We start from the raw sequence: 17,466 nt of genomic DNA on the forward strand, positions 1-17,466 counted from the left end.
ATAATACTTTACTTAATAGATGGAGATGTAGCTGTAGATAATATTGTCTATATAGATATTCTTAAATGATGAACTGGTTATCTTAATGTAGACAACCATTTGAGATGATTTGGGGACCAAAGACCACCCCCTTGGCTTTAATTAATTGATTGCATCAATTGCATGCTATGTATAGATATAATCATGGTTAAAAGACTTTGTAATACACTGATTTAGGAGAGTGATCTAAATATTTTCATATTTTAATTTTTTTCTAAAAGGTTTTATTTAGTTAATTGTTTAGAATAATTTAAAAGCATATCAGATTTCCTTAGTAAAGTGAATTGTTTGGATATGGTTAAAAATAGGCTATTAAAATGCCAGTGAATGACAACATACTTTTATAAAACTTTAATAATAAGAAAGTTATTAAAATATTTATTTTTTTGAAATGCTTTTCATTTGCCAGAGATATTTATTCATTCTTCCGTTATTCTACATTCATGCATTAGAAGGAAGAATTAATAAGAAGCATACCTTTTCCAAAATGACAATGGTACATGTGTTCTCAAAAGAAATTCTTGGGAAATTGTGTCCCCTAAGTATCTAAAATTTCCAAGAACCTTTACTGTACATTTTAACAGATAAAACAAACAGATTTTTTTAAAACAATCATGCTTATGTTTTGTAAATACAAACTAACTTAACAAATGCTGTGTTGCCTATTGTTCATTCTCCTAATTGAGTATGCTTGTTAATTGAAGATGCACTTCTTAGAAGGCTATATATACTTCAGTACTATTGTTATCACTTGATAAAATTTGCACTCTTTCTTAATGTATTAAATTATTTCTTTTAATATTTGCCTTATTTGAACTTCTTTTATAAATTTAGGCTCTTAGAGAATATTTTGTAATAGATATCCAAATTCTTCTTTGGACTACGATGAGAAATATGGAAGTGACTGGTTTCTAAGTCAATCATTTAACTGTCACCCACATATAGCCCTCTCCCTTTAGACATATAACATTTGACAAACTCGTTTTGCATTATCTTCTAATTTTAAAATCACAAAAAATATTTTTGGACTTCTTTGATTCTCTTTACTATTCATTTCAAATCTGTAATTGCTATTTATTTCAAATCTGTAATTGCTATTTATTTCAAATCTGTAATTGATTCTAAGTGTTCAATAATGTTTTCTTGTATGCTTAGTCTTTCAAATTAATTTTTTTAATAATTTATAGAATATTGCAAGTGGTATGTTATAGAAGGTGTGTTACAAATGGTATAATTCAATTCATATAGAAATTACAATAGCTACCATGTATACAGGTATCTGAAATATTGTGTGTAAACATATGTATATGTGTGTATATATTTACATGTGTATTACATTGTATGTATATATATATATATATATATATATATATATATATATACACACACACACACACACAGATAGATATAGATAGATAAGCTTGTTTGTTTATTGAACCCCACAAGAATTCTGGAAAATTGGTGCTATTATTATCTTCATTTTCCAGATAAGTAATCTGAGGTTGAGAGAAATTAAGTGACTTGCCCAGTGTCTTACAACTAGTAAGTACTTGAGGAAAGATTACAGCTCAAATCTTCTTGATACTAAGCCCAAACTCTATCCACTTTGTTATTAAGTACAAGAATGTCTCAAATTGGCTTGTTCCTCTATACTTAATACTTTAGCAGAGTAAGTGACTTCTCTCACTTCCATATAGCACATTTGACTTTTCAAGACTTGGTTCCAAAAGGATGATTTAAGTAAGCCCATTGCCATTTTTAGTGTTAGCAACATTAGTGGACAAAGCCCTATGTGAGGGATTCCCAGAAAAGGATTTTTCCACAAAGAAGGAGTGATAGAGTCCAGCACTTCCTTCTTATACCAGGAAAATCCACCTGCTAAGAAATTAATATTTCTCTCTACTCCTCCACATACAAGAAAGTTGGTTGCTGTCACTTGATCTATGGAAATTTCTTCACTTCTTAGTCAGTTATATGCTTGACTTTTGAGGCAGACTACTAAGGAAGTTGGTTCATGAATTGTCCTTAATTCTTGAAGACCAAAACAGCATCACCATGTTCACTACAGTCAAGTTATAGTGTGTTCTATTGTCATTGATCAGACCAACATGAACTGAAAATGCTCTATCACAAGTCAGGCACAAATCATCTATGTGAATATGGGTGGTGTAGATTCTTTAAGTTTGTGAATCTCACAATTCTTTTGAGCCACTTTAATTATGCTTTGTTCATGGAACACAGCACCTTCTTTGATGACAGCATGCCATAGTGGACAGTCTTGTGCCAGTGTCTCCAATGTCTTGCAATCAATTCCAAAGTTCTTTGGGGACTGATAATACATGGTAGAGAATCGATCTGTACTTTGTTGCATCTTAATTGCAGAAGCCACATTGAAATAATCTGTACATAAATATGTGCAAATCTCCAAATAATCGGCAAATAAAAAATCAGTCATCAACATTCCCTCCACTTTAGTTTTGGTTTGTAGTCTTTTCAAGTTAAAGAATTTACCATCAATGGAATGACTTCACTATTTGATGTAACTTATGGCTCCACATATGGATAGTGTGGTGCTGGCTGTTGGAAGATCTGTGGGCTGTTTTTTTTTTTTTTTGGTTTTTTTTTTTTTTGGTGTTAATTGTTAGACTACAATTATTAAAAGAGGCTTCATAGAACATACTCATGATGGGTTGTGGAAGATATAAATCATTATGATATGCCAGCCCATAAAGCCACAAAACATGACCTTAGATCTCATTAAAAACAAGATTCCTTGAAACTAAGGGTCTTCTACTTGGAAAGAGCCAATCTGGAGTACAATATTCTTTTCTGGACTCTATATTCTAAGGAGAATATTGATGATCTGAGAGGATTTAGAGGAAGGTTACTAAGATAGTGAGGGTACTTGAAAGCATGTCATTAAAAGACTACTTGAGGGAAATGGGGGCAGTTAGCCTAGAAAAGAAAAGTTTGGGGAGGGAATGGGGGCATAGGAGCTATCTTTAAGTAAAAATATGAGATCACAGATTTGGCACTAGAAGGAAACATGAAGATTATCTAGTCTAACTGCACCCTTTTATACAGAAATAGTACATGACAGAACCACAATTAAAACCCATATTCTCTGATTCAAAATCCAGCTTTCCACTATACCCTGCTGTTATAACTCCAAAGGACAGAATGAAAACCAATGGATTTGGCTTACTCAATAAGCTTCTGTGGCTCCCTATTGCCTCTAGAATAAAATAAAACTGCCTCTGTCTGGCATTTAAAGCCCTACAGCTTCATTCCAACCCATCTCTACAAAGTGATGTCTCAATTGTGGCCAAATCGATGATGAGCTGAAGCCAGTTTATTCTGGCTCACAGAAACCAATTGTTAAAATTTCAATGGGAGCATGTTTACCTCAGAAATCAGCAAATGCTACAAATTGAGACTTTATTGCTTTGTTGATTTCTAGGCCTAAGAAAATAATAGGGAAAATATTAACGATGCCTACCATTTGGTACCATTTGGTATTATGTATTTCATATATTTTTTCCTAGAGAAATGGTTATTAAAATTTTATCATCATACAACTTCGCCATATAGACTCATTTGTGGTGCTCTATATGTTCCATTCTAATTTTTCCTTACTTCTAGACACTGAGAGAAACTGTTCTCCTTTACTGGAAAGCTTTGTCTCCTCACTACTGCCTCAAAGAATCCTTATTTTCTTTCAAAGATCTTCTCGAATGCCATCTTCTATAGGAGGCTGATTCCCCTAGTCTTAATGTTGTCCCTAACTCCAAAAAATGTCTGTATTTAATCCCTATATTTTTATCTGGATATATGTTTTTCTTCCCCAGTAAAATGTGAGTTCCTTGGAGGTAAGCATTGTTGCGTTTTTGTTTCTGTGGACTGAGCACTTAGTAAAGTATTTATTTGGCACATACTATGATCAAATGCTTGGTGAGTTTTTACTGAATATGAAGGGAAATGAAGCCCAGTAATATGACAGGGACATCTTATATAAGTGTAGAGATGAGAACTAAACGTCTGAGTTCAAAGATCAACTAAGAGTCCTATTTTCTTTTTTCTAAAATGTAGAGTGTTTAAAAAGAAATAGAAGTGTATGTGAAATTAGGCTTTAAAGCCAAGATAAAACTAGATTGTAGTATGACTTAAATGCCAGATTAGGAGTTTGTGTTTCATCCTACAGAACAGAAGCTCTTAACTTTTCTATCTGTGTCATGGACCTCTTTTCCAATCTGATAAATTTTATGGACCCCTTCTCAGAAAAAAAGGTTCTAAATGTATAAGATAAAATATAAAGTATTGCAAATCAAATCAATTACACTGACATACAATAATCCAAGTATTTGAAAAACAAGTTTATGGACCCCAAGTTAAACCCTGTGCTAGAGAGAGTGTAAGGAGCTTCTGGTGGCTCAATATAAGAAAAATAAAAACAGGAAAAAAAAATACTTAACAAGAAGGTTTGTGCCAGGATTGAATGAGATCACTCTATAAATAGGATTCTAAGACTCAAAACTAGAAGAAACCTCAGAGGTCATTTATTTCAACTCATTTTATAAGTAAGGAAAGACAGGCCCAGTGATATAAAATGACTGAACGAAGCTCAAACAGGTACTTAAAGATCAAGTTGGAATTTGGACATGGGATTTTTTACTCAGATGCAATATAATTTCTATTACATCATGCTTTCTAATGTATTCCCCATTGTTAGAAGTCATCAAGTAAAAAAATCAATAGATGGCCACTTGTCAGAGATATTATCAAAGGATTTCATATTTCAAGGAGGATTTATATCATCAAGATTAGATGACCTATAAAGTCCTTTGCATATCCATAATAGTGACATAGGTGTCTCAGTTAGATGGCACCAGTGTTGTGCCTGGACTTAGAAAGATCTTAGTTCAAATATAAACTCAAACACTTACTAATTGTGTGACCTTGAGCAAGTTACTTAATCTCAATTTACTTCATCTTCCTCATCTGTAAAATGGGGATAACAATAGCACCTACCTCCCAGGATTCTCATAATTATTGTAAACGTTTAGCATAGTATCTGGCATGTATAAGTGTATATAAATGATAGCTCTTATAATTATTATTATCTATCCTGACATACTTAAAAGGGAATATTATTCTAAAATGGATAGATATGGAATATTAAACAAACCAGACCAAGATATTTTAAAATATTATCATAAATAACTTTGGAGAAAAACTTACATGTAGCTAGTTACCCAGAAGATTCTTCTCTTTTTAGTATATTCTTTTGATCTATTTAATCCAATTTTTATTTATGTTACATTAACACAATTTAATAAATTGATTTAAAAAAAGTCCCAAAATTTTTCTGAAATATGAATATATTTCTAACTATTGTATTCTTCCATACTACCAGTTCTAGGACTACAAAAAGGTCAATGATAATTTAATTGGATATTTATAGAAAGAGAGATTAGATGGATAGATATATACCTGTATATACATTCACAAATATCTATGTAAGATATTTATATTTTACATATATATATATTTATGTATGAGATTTTAATGTTTCTGAAGCCACTGGTTACCAAAATACTAAAAGAAATGAAGATAATTTAAATACACTATATGTTGTTCATGACACTAATAAAAATAGATGCTGACATTCCCATCTTCTTATTATACTATATGTCAGCCTCCCTCATCACCATTATGAAAACAATTTATAACCACAAACCCACCTTTAATCATGCTCTCTTATTAGTATTTCCAATCTTCCCTTGAACACAAATCAGATTTACAGGTGGTGTCTAAAATCCTCCCTTGTTTCTTTCTAAAGTATGAGAATTACATTATCTATCCTCTTGCCTTTTATTGCTCCTATTCTTAATCTGAATCAAGCGCTATGGCAACTATTAATATTGATAATTGCTTCATACATTGGTAAAGTGTTTTCCATTTGGTCCAGCCCCTTTCCAGCAATTAGGAAAATAGGTCCCAGGAACTGAGATGTGGCCCTGTGTTTCTTTTGTGCTAACTAGAAAGACCAATGAATTCAGATTCTTAGTAATATTGGTGACATCTCCTACTAACCAATTGTCCTTTACTTATCTCACTGTCATCTTGCCAATTTGCTGACTAAAATGCAGTAATTAAAGTTTTTCTTACTTTCTCTCTTTTCTAATATTTTAAAAACTTATGTTGTACATATTCTTTTATCATTTAACCAAGTCACTTGTCATTTTGGGGTGTGGGAGTACTTAAAAGTATCAAATGTTTTACAATATATATTACCAGCAGTTAAATATTTGGTTAGATATTTTCAATTTTAATTCAACAAACATTTATGTACCTAAGGGTACAAAGATGGAAAAATTAAACTGAATTGTTGTAATTTGTGATCTAGTTTGAGGAAGAATATATTAGAATATATATGTAACTATAACATAATATAATATGTGACAAAATAAATAAATAGAAAAAACAATAGAATATTTGGATTTTTCAAGGAGAGAGAGTTCACTTTTAGCTGGGGAGATTATGGTAGCATTAAATGAATTGGTACTTGAACTGGTCTATCAAGGTCAGGAAGGATTTCAAGAATGTGGAAAGAGACTGATAAAGCATTTAGTCAAAAGGTTCTTCAGAGATCATCTATACTAAGGCTCTTATTTTACAAACAGGGAAACAGAGGTCCAATAAATTTAAATATCTGGCATAGTCATATGACTAGTAAACAGAAAAGTTGGGATTTGAAATTGAATATTATAATTTCATATTTAAGGCTCTTTGTACTGCATGATAATATTTTTTCTGGGCATGAGGAATAGCATGTAAAAATTTACTGAATAGAGAAAAGACAGAAAAATGGGGGGGCAATGAATGATTGAATGTTACAGAGACTTGTAGTGTGACAATAAAAATATTACTGGTTATTATCAGAAGACCAGAATTCAAGGCACAGTTTCAACACTTATAGGTAGGATCAAGTCAAGCTTCGGTTACCTCATCCATCAGAATGCTGAGAATATTTCTTGTACTGCCAACCTCAGAAGATTATTTTGAGACTCGGAGGATATGGCATACATAAAATGTGATATCAGTCAATAAATAAGTATTGATTTGTTGTTATTTCATTTCATTTATCAAGTCATTTCAGTTATATCTGACTATGACTCATTGGGATTTTCTTGGCAGAGAAAATGGAGTGATTTGCATTTCTTCAGCTTATTTTACAAATAAGGAAACTGAGACAATCAGGGTTAAATAACTTGTCCACTGTCACTCAGCCACTAAATGTCACAGTGCATTTGAACTTGGGCCTGATGCTAGACCTGGGGCTTTATCTACTGTGCCACCTAGCTGTTCAAGCATTTATTAAGCACCTTATATGAGTGAACACAATTGTAGCTGCCTCAAATATGACAGAAATGAAACAATCCCCTACTCGCAAAGAGAATCCATTTTATAAGTTGTCAATAAGTACCCGTATATAAATTCAGAGCGTTCCAAAATAATAGTAATTTTATTTTTTGTAAAAAATAGTCATTTATAAAGCACATTTAGCATTTGCAAAATACTTTACATATATTATCTAATTTGGTCCTCACAATAATCTCATAAGGTAAATATTAATATTGTCCCTGTTTTATAGAAGTGGAAACTGAAGTCAAAAAGTTGTGATTTGTCCAGCATCATACAAATAGTATGTGTCTTAGGGAAAATTCTCATTCAGTTCTTCCTGATTCCATTTTCAGTATTCTGTCCAATGTACCTCCTACCTGCCTCTATGCGGAAACACAGAAATGGGGAATAGAATTGCATGTGTGATTAAAACAAGCAGACCATTTTTTCTGTACCATAGTGTAGATAGAGGGTTCATCAAAATAATAAAACTGGAAAGATAGATGAGAGTCATGTTGTGAAGGACTTTAAAGATGAAACAAAATTATTATATTAGTATCACCTAGAAGTGATAGGGAGCCATTGGTGTTTATTGAGCATTGTAGTAGTATGGTTGGAAGCAATTGGCACAATGAATTGACTTCCTGACCTGGAGTCAGGAAGACTCATGTTTCTGAACTTAAATCTGGTCTCAGACACTTCTTAATCTGCCAAGTCACTGCACCTTAACTTTTCTCAGTTTCCTCATCTGTAAAATAATCTTTAAATGGCAAACTACTTTGGTATCATTGCCAAGAAAATCCCAAATAGGGACATGAATAGTCAGATATTATGGTCATGTGATATAGTTATGTGATATAAACAAGTGATATGGTCATGGCTGTGCTTCAGGAAAATCCCTTTGTAGATGTATACAGAATAGATTGTAGTGGTTAGGAACTTGATCCAAGGACACCAATTAAGAAATTATTACATTTTTCCAACTGAAAGGTGATAAAGACCTGAGTTAAGGTGCTGGTTATATGAGCAGAAAAGAGATGATAGGAGTGATGTTGTGGAGGTAGAAATGAAAAGTTTATGAATCTTAAAGATATATTAAAATGTTATTGGTTATTATAGTAGATTTTAATGGGTTATAGTCTCAGGCGGCCTTTGCATTTTTTTAGATTTTCTCTCAATTTATTGCAATATTTTCATATGAAAATTATTAGTCTTTTAAGTAATTTACTTATTTTGTCCTTTTCATAATTAAGCTATCATTTTATAAATATGGGACTTTTTAGGCATTTAGATTTATCCTAGTATGCATATTTTAAATAGAGTAACTCACTTACAATGCCTATGAAAGAAGAGAACTATACTATCAAAAGAAAAATAATAATTCTATAATTATTTATTCATTCAACAAACACATAAAATGCCCCTATGTTCCAGACTCTAAGAATATAAACAAAATAATAAGTTCACCTTAATTTAATTAGCATGGTTAACCAGTAAGGATAGATAGTTGTGTGACCCTAAGTAAATCATGTAATCCTATTTGCCTCCATTTCCTCATCTGTAAAATGAACTGCAAAAGGAGAAATATCTCCAGTACCTCTGCCAAAAAAAAGGGATCACAATGAGAACACAATCATAGAATCACAAACATTACTGAAAATGACTACAATATTGACTCTTTTATTGATCTGAGCCAAACTGCAATTCTAGGCATTGCACAGAGTAGAATTTCCATTGTTGATATCATTGCTTGTCCATCTTTAATTCCTAAAACATATTGAAAGTACAGAAAGAACAAAGACATGGAGATAGAGGAGAGCTGGATTTAAGAAGGGGGGTAGGGAAGGAGGAAGAAGAAGGGATGGAAGGAATGAGACAGAGAAACTGCAGGTCAACCTGGCTAAGATACTGAGAACATGAAAAATAATCACGTGAGAGGACAGAATGATCTGAAGAAGCCTAAAGAGCAATGTGAGTGTGGAGTGAGGAATAAACATTTATTAAATATTTACTGTGTGCCAGGCACTGTGTTAAGCACTGGAGATGCAAATTCAAACAAAAAATTGTCAGTTCCTCCCCTCAGCAAGCTTATGTCCTAATTAATGGTGTTAGAGTTTATGACACCTTCCATCTAGTTATTTGAGAACAGAAACTATTATTGCTTTTTTTGTATCTTCAGAGTTTAGGGCAGTGTTTGTTACAAATTAAGAGCTTAATAAATGCTTATTAAGGGGCATCTAGGTGGTACCATGTATAGAACACTGGTCATGGAGTCAAGATCTGACTTAAAATTTAGATTCATACATTTAATGGCTCTGTTACCCTAGGCAAGTCAGTTAACCCAGATTGTCTCTAAAAATAAACATAAGAATGAATAAATAAATGCTTATTGTTTGATTAATTGATTGAAGAGAAGAAAACTGGGTATAATCTGAGTTGCATCCCTGACTTGAGACCAGCAAGTTCTCAAAGAACTGAGAGAAATACTATGGTCTAAATTTCTACCCAAAAATTTGGTCCAAGAGGGATAATTGGAAGATGTTAAAGAGTAATATTCTTAAGACAGAAATAGCATGGTTTGAAAAAGGAAAGTATAGCTAGAGAGACTGAGAGGGAAAAAACAGATATAGAGATCAATGATTCAATAAATAATTAAAAAATAATCAAACAGTTCTTTATGCTAAGTATTCTGCAAAGTACTGTGGATACTGAAATGATAGTACAACAGTACTAGTACTTCCCCTCAATAAGCTCATGTTTCCACAAGTGGGATTACATGCATATACTTAGTACAAACAAAAGAGATTTAACCTTTTTGTAAAAGGCCCTAGCATCTGGGGAGAGAAAGAACCAGAAAAGTCTCTTACGAAAGGTGGCACTTGATCTGGTTCCTGAAGAAAATGGGATTCCAAGAGGTCAGAAGTGTGTTCCAAATATGGTGAATGACCACTATAAAGGCAAATGTTTTATGTGAAGAACAGCAAGAAGGCCAATAGGCTCAAGCATGGAGTGCATGAAGTAGAATAATGTGTAAAACGATTTAAAATGGTAAGTTAAATCCAGGTTCTGAAGAGCTTTAAATGCCAGAACCATTTTATCCTAGGGAAAATCGGGAGCCATTAGATTCTAGTGATTTCTAATGGTTCTCAAAGTAGGATCCAGAGAATCCTCATGGTCTCTGAAACCTTTTCAGAGGGTGTACAAATTCAAAATTAGCTTTTATTTCTAATGTGTAAATATCTATTAATATAACCCACATAAACAAAAACTCTTTGAACAGATTCTCAAGAATTTTTAATAGTGTTATGATACTAGGAACAAAAGTTTGAGAACCACTGACCTAGAGTATATAGAATAGAAGACTGACATGGTCAGACTTGTACTTCAGGAAATATTTTTGGTAGCTGTTTGAAGGATGCATTGGAGTAGAGAGAGACAGGAGGTGAGAAGATGAATTTAAGACATTATCAGAGTTCAGCCAAAAGGCGATTTAGGTCTGAACTAGAGTAAGGTGTATAGGAATAGGTAAAAAAAGGGAGGCAGATGCAAGAGACATACTGGTGAAAAAAAAACAGTAAAATTTGGCAACAATTGAGTATTTGGAGTAAGGGAGAATGAAGACTCAAGAGCAAAATAAAATTATGAACTAATGTATATGAAATATGAGTGGTCCAGAGCAGGGTTTCTTTAATTTTTTCCTCTCTCAACCTCTATTTGCCTGAGAAATTTTTATATGACCCCAAATATACAAGTATATAAAATACAACATAAAATTGTTACAAAATATACAAATCAAACATTTACTGATAATAAATCATAATTCCATTCATGTTTCAACCACAATTTAAGAAGCTTTAGTTTAGAGAGAAGCAAAGAAGTTTGGGAAATGGGGGCTTAGGAGAAAAGACGAATTCCAGTTTGTTTGTGATAGGTTTGAGATACCTGTGAGACATCAAGATTGAAAAGTCCAACAGGCAAGTTGTGAGGCAGAACAAGATTGCTTTATGTAGGGACGGGAGAATCAAGAAATTAAATTATTTTTATCATGGTTACGTAGATAGCAAATGAAATTCAAATTTTAGTTCCATGACTACAAGTTAAAAAAAACACTATAAAACTAAAATTGAAAATAAATTAGTGCTAGTGATAAATTCTAAAGAACATTATAAAGACTTTTTCAGGCAATGCTGGCTAAAAGAAAAGGATAAAATAAGGGATAGGACCATTGCTTGTGATAAATTGGCATGCAAGGATAAAGGCTAGAAATGATACAGTAGAAAGAGAACTAGAGTCAGAACATTTGTTCAAATTCTGCCTTTGTCACTTCCTAACTGTGTGATCTTAGGCAAGTCACTTAATCTCAGGACCCCTTTTCCTTTAACAGAAAAAAAAATGAGGATCAGATAAATGCTGGGGTCTTTTCTGACTCTAGTTCTATGAGTCTATAAAGGCAAAAGCACTCACATATTATTTTTCTTCTATTTTCTCTGTCAAAGTTTACCTTTAACAACAAAGGAAAGAACAACAATAACTAAAAGGGATTTTAAATTCAAGATGATATAGCAAAGGAAGATCTAATTCCCTTAAATTAGTCCAAATAACTAGCCCTGGCCAGATCATGATACTGATTGTAATTTGATAGCTATCATCAGTGATCCCTGGGAGATCATACATAATAGGAAAGGGACTGCAGAATTATTTGTATTTTCAGTCACCAAGAGCTGTATATATAACCTATAAACCAGTAAGTTTGACTTTGATTGTGAGCAAAATTCTAAAACAAATCAAATGGATGTTTTGTAAGCATGTGGAAAGGAAAGCAGAGATCACCAAACTCCAGCATGGGATTACTATGTTGCACATTTAAAAAATACTGTAGGTATTATTTATCTAGCTTTCAAGATTTTTTTTTAATGATTTTCTTTACAAAATTCGGTATTCCCTCAAAAGTACATCTCATTTTCTAAATACACAAAAATAACTATAATTGAGAATCTCCAATGCTATTCCCATCGTACAGACATGTTGTAGAGATTCAGACTAGATAATAAAACAGTGAGGGGCATTCTAAGTTGATGAATGACTGGATTTAGAGTAAAGGCTTTAAATAGAGTCCCTTTGTGGCATGTAGCCCATGATATTTCTAAAAGCAGAGTGAGACAAATTAAAATGCAATTGACAATATTTAGCACAATAAATAAGAATACAATAAAACATAGGCAATGTTTACATATGGTTTTTGAAGTTAATATCTATATGTATGGGTTAGTGGGTAGAATTTCTATTTGAATTTGACAATATTGCATCCATTCATTTATTTATTTAATAATCATTAAACTCCTGCTATGCCCAGAATACTATTCTATGCCCTGGCAAAATTTATCTAGTGTGCATCATATACATTATTATGTATATGTATATACATGTATTATGTATATATACATTATGTAACATATACGTAATGTATAATCATATACATAAAAATGGTATATGATACATGCACTAAAGAACTGAAAAAAATGTTATATAAAGACTGGGGTGTTTTAATAGGACTTGATTTAGAATCAACAACTTTAAACAAGTCATTGAACTTCTCTAGACCTCTTTTCTCATCTATAAAATGAGGAGATTGTACTAGTAACCCACAAACTACATAAATATAGTATTTGGCTTTTTTAAAGTATAGAAAATATAATGAAGTATATAGATAGATAGATATAGATATATACATATATAAAGCATAGAAAAATAGTTAACAGATAATTGAAACTCAATAAAAGGGAAAATATCTTAGAGAGAATCTAACTCAAATCACCTGGTTTACATTAAGTAAATCCTATGTTAATGACAGAAGTTGAGGGTATCACTGCTAAACCACTGTCAATCTTCTTCAAAGAACTGTAATTAATGTTGAAAATGCTGAAAACTGGACGAGAGCAAAAGCCCCACTTTTTTAAAAGTGGAAGAAATTAGCTATCTCCAATTATTGGCAGATGAGCTAAACAAAATGATCAAACATGTCATTGAAGGAAAAGATTGTGATCACTTTCAAAGGGATGGAGTGATCACTATGATTCAGTACAGGTTCATTAAGAACAAATGGTACCATTCTAACCAGTTTTCCATTTTTGATAGCATGACTTTATCAGTTGGTGAAGGATTTGGCATGACATATATAGATTTCAGCATAGCATTTTGCAGTCACTTATAATGCCCTCATAAGCCACAGGGAGTGCTAAGGACTATCAGGAACTGATAAACCATGCCTCAAGGGCCAAATCCAACTCTATCATCTACTTTTGTAGAGCCCAAGAGCTAATAGTGGTTTTTACATTTAAAAAAAAGTAAACCCATACAAAAGTAATAATTAAAAAAAAAAAAAAACAAGCAATGGGCCAAATTTGGCCCTTGCCAATCCCTAGACCAAATCATCTAACTCTAAGATGGATTTGGAATTTATCAACTACACAGACCCTGAATGTATTAATCTGTAGATTGATGTCACCCTGAAAGAGAAGCATTAATATATGATATTATGTACTTGTCACTTGGAAACATGCAACTCTCCTTCATACTGTCTATACTAGATCACATTTCCCTCTCTCCCTCAGACCTCAGGACTTCTTCTTCCTTTGCAGAGCCTTGATTAGATTATATTGTACAGTACATTATTGGATAATTACCAATATTTTAAAGCAGAATTTTGGAAAACATATGAATACCATTTAGGACATAGAATCATAAAATGTCTGGACTAAGTCTGGGCAGGGAATGAAGCTCCTGATGGAATACCTGAATGAGTTTAGGCATTTGAGAGTCACCTGGGGCTGGGAGCAGGTGTTATTGATAGAAATTTTGAAGAAGTGTTTGAGTAATGAACTCCAAGATTGCGTCCCAGGGCGCTGTGTCACTGACAACTTGATGGGACTGATGGACATGCTCATCCAGCTCACTAGACAGCAACATCAGAGGAGAGGGCCAGCATATGACCCAAAGGAATGGGGAATTGGAGATTACATTTACAAATCCATCACTCACAATGATGCTGTTCTAATTCATTCTCCATTGCTTTGAAGTACACCCTGCTTCCTCAACTGTAGCCTCAGATATTTACTATTTGTGAATCACAAATAGTTTGCCTCAGTTTCTTCAACGATAAAATAAGGATAATAATAACACCTGCTCCCTAGGATTGTTGTCAGGAGCAAATGGGATAAGGTTTGTAAAATCCTTAGCACAGTAACTAGCATACAGAATAAATGCTTAATAAAGGGTTGTTTCCTTCTTTCCTTTTAACCTTTGAACCCATTCTCACACAAATTATCCAGTTCTCAATAGACTCTTGTTTCTCTCTACAATTGCCCAAAGTTAACTCTTCTAGCAATGATGTGCACATTAAATTCCCTTTTACATTCTCCTCAGCTAAGTTCTCCCACAATTCTAACAGCATTAAGGAAACATCCCTAGGCATATTTGAAAGGACTCTAACATTGTAGGCAGCTTATTTATTGGCACAGTTCCCAAAACAAAGCTATTCCTACTTTCATCCTGGGCAACTCTGGACTCTAGCAGATGGGAAGTTTATCAAATTTGTAGATTACAAGAAACTTAAAGGGATAGGTAATACACTAAATAACAAAATCAGGATACAAAAAGGTCGGAAGGATAAACCAAGGCATTTAATGTGGATAAATGCAAAATCCTGGACTTGGATTCAAAAATATCAATTGTATAATTAGAATATAGGGCAGGTATTGTTAGAAATTAGTTTGTATTTTTAAAAATTATGTAGGTATTTTAATGCAAAAAAGGTCAAAATGAGTCTGTATTGTGATACAGAAACAAAAAATCTAAAGTATCATCAGACTCCATTGATAGAAACCTGGTGTAAAGAACAAGGTTGATAGGTTAATTCCAACATATTCTAATCAAACTAGACCATATTTGCCGTAAAATTTGTTTTGGGATCCAATATTGTAGAGGGAACATTGACAAGCTGGATTTACCATGAAAAGGAGAAGACTGTGGATTCTTCAAGGTCAGGCCTACAGATTGTAAAGTTTGAATGGTTCTACTAAACTGAAAGGATTTTTTAAAATATAAGATCAGTAGCATTGTATGTCTGTCATATTAGGACCAGCCTTTCTAAGTCAAACATTATTATTGACCAAACTAACTACCACACAATCATTTGGTTTTGTCTTATTAAATCTTAAAGACCTTTGTAAAAGAGGAACTGTGATACACCTCATCAAGGGAATACCCACATAAATGAAATCATCCATTTTTGAACTATTAAAATATTAACAAACCATACTGTGTCTAGATGAAGAAGACTAGGAAGGTGTCATTTGAAAATATATTTAAGGGCTAACCTGGGAATATTTAAACTGGTTGAAAGTCAATTTAGGAAGAACATAGCTATCTTCACATATTTAAATAGTTCTCATGAAGAAGACTTAAAATTTATTTTACTTGGCTTAAATTCATCCTTCTTAGAAGGAAGACCTATGGAAAGAGGTTGAATGGAATTAGCTTTTAATTCAAAATATTCAAATAGTTTGAATGCTCCAAAATGGAATGAACTGAAAATAATGGATAGTGAGTTCCCAGGAAAATGTTGGTATTAAAAAGTTAGATTTTTGTGTCAGAAAACAGTAACTTTGGGCAATTTCTATAGTGCTATCCAGTCTCTTGTTCTTATACTAAATTCTGGTATCAGCTCATTGTCCATCTGTAGTGTCTGCCCAAGACACATATATTGATGGACTAACTAAATGAGCTGTCCACTCAATTGACCATCTATAGGGAATCCTTCTTTTATCTGGATTCTGACAATACATCTTTTGATAAGGGTGATCACCTTTTGTTAAATAAACATACTGAAGTTTTATGCCTTTCTTGAAAGTCTTACTAAAAGAATCATTGAACAAAGTTATCTCTGTTGTGTCTATCTAGGAATCTTGGATGTTTTTACTAAATGCATGAGTTACTTTGTCAACAAAAAGGAAAATTTAAGGCTGAATGTTTCTCTATCTAGTCAAATGCTTAAGGATCATCACAAAACTCAGAGAGATTTTATCTTGTCTACATAATAGGAAAGTGGTGACCAGTTGTAATAAATTTGTGAAAACATACCTGTTCCTTTAACACATTTTCAACAAGAAAACCCTTGATTCATGTTCAGATTATTCTTATAAAGACATTATATAAATTGAAAAGAGGACATATTAGTCAGTAGTTGTGATGTATTTTAACTACTTTTTGGAGAGATAATAATTCTGTCCTTCCTTCTCTTTCCCCTACTCCCAGATGTTTGGCCTCTTTCCTTTTTTGAGATATCCTAAATTGACTTTATATCTTCAGAATGTTGTTTCCTGGAGCATGAATTACTTCTTTCTATATTTATTCTGTTCCCTTTACTTTTCCCTACTTCATGTTCTCTGAGTACCAGTTCTGCCCCTGAGTATAGCATTAATATATTAGCATGCAAAAGTGGTAGATCTATTATTACTAAATAATGAAAATAAATCACCATAGAAATATAGAAAAAACATTTCCTCTTCCCTGTTCTTCTTTTTCTTATATTCAAGTCTGAATGCTCTTGAGATGAGCTGGCTTAGTTAAATCTTAAACCAAGCTTTTTAGAGACATTTTTTCTCTTTCAATGTTTGTTCTGTTTTATGAGAGGATATTTTTTGTAATCTCTCCCTATACTCTTAAATAGAGTATTTTATAAAATAATGTATATTCTAGATTGATAAAGTAGTTAGATACCATGTCTCTGTGCTTAGCAAGAACATCAAGTGTTTGCAAGCTAGGTTGGTTTCCAGCTTTTTTTCATAGGCTTTTCATTATGGTTACTGCTTTACTTTAGTTATAATTTTGTTGTAAATGGTAATAATAAGAATCAATATGTTTATCTTTATTTCCAATTTTCAATGTTAATAGTTCATTTGAATATGTCAGCATGAATAAATTGGAGCACTTGCATGCATTGTCTTGTCATCTTTACTTTTTCTT

General features: G+C 32.6%; 1 protein-coding gene across 6 annotated transcripts in view; it reads left to right on the top strand.

The window, feature by feature from the left end:
• The window catches only part of ST18 (ST18 C2H2C-type zinc finger transcription factor), a 326,074-nt gene that overhangs the window by 206,137 nt on the left and 102,471 nt on the right, over positions 1–17,466 (top strand). The window lies entirely within an intron of this gene.

The sequence above is a fragment of the Sarcophilus harrisii genome, chromosome 1 (assembly GCF_902635505.1).
Source record: "Sarcophilus harrisii chromosome 1, mSarHar1.11, whole genome shotgun sequence".
NCBI classification, from domain to species: Eukaryota; Metazoa; Chordata; class Mammalia; order Dasyuromorphia; family Dasyuridae; genus Sarcophilus; species Sarcophilus harrisii.